Here is a 1,018-nt window from a genome sequence, read left to right as displayed (position 1 = left end):
AGTTCTGCAGAGTAAAAGAAAGTATAAATCAACAGAAGTTCAAAATACAATGCATTTAAACAAAAACACTAATCAAGAAATGGACTTAATTAAGGGCCTGATGTGGGCAACAGCTCAGACAGAGAAATAGTGGAAACTTAAGCAGAGGTGTGGCACAGGTTTCCTCCAGAGTCTGCTCTCACTGGATTTGAATGATTTTAGCTACAAAGTCAGGAGATATTTCTTCAGAACAGGGGGAACTTGAACCAGCTAAAGAGCAGAGACAGCTCTGTTCAAGCAAGCTTTCCACTTCCTGAAGCAAACCCGCTGATCACGACTTTACAGATGCTATGGCGGAGGCTGTAAAGTTTTGTCACTCTGTCTATGTAAACTCCTGAATTCCATTTGATTTTATGCACTCTGTTTATGACTGTGACCATCAGTGTGGATTATAGCTTCCATTTTATGGTAGAAAATGCACCACATCTGAAAATCTGAAACAGGGCCATCAGCAACTGGATAGTCTTACCCAGATAGCTCCAGAGGGGGGCCAGGCAGAGCCTCTAGCTTTTAGCAACCCTCTGCCACACAAAGTGGGGGAGGGGGAGAATGCAAAATCCCCCAACACAAGAAGAGAAGCAGAAAGAGGTGTCCAACCCTGCTTTTCAAAGGACAGGCTCTCTAGCAAAGGGACAAAGACCATCACCAGAACGAGGAAACTGAAGATGTAGGGGGCAAGATGGACCTGGTCCCCTATGACCAAATCCTAAAGGACTCTCAGGAGTGGTGAAGACTCTGAAGGAGGGAATTGCGTTCAGCTGTGCATTGTTTTTTTTCCATAGGTCTGTAAATCTCTTGTACCGTCTATGAGTAAGGTGCATGTGTGTTTAAGAAGTTCTTGGCAAAGCCTGAGTGAGTACCTTGCATTATCTGCCATGTGTCACTGAAGAGTTAAACTACACGCTGGAGCACTCACGAAGGTAGAGCTCTGTGGAGTGTGCGCATAGGACTTGGGGCAGGTTCAGAACTGGTTTGGGGA

This window comes from Chelonoidis abingdonii, chromosome 3 (assembly GCF_003597395.2).
Source record: "Chelonoidis abingdonii isolate Lonesome George chromosome 3, CheloAbing_2.0, whole genome shotgun sequence".
Lineage (NCBI taxonomy): Eukaryota > Metazoa > Chordata > Testudines > Testudinidae > Chelonoidis > Chelonoidis abingdonii.
Note: the sequence above shows the minus strand (reverse complement) of the source record.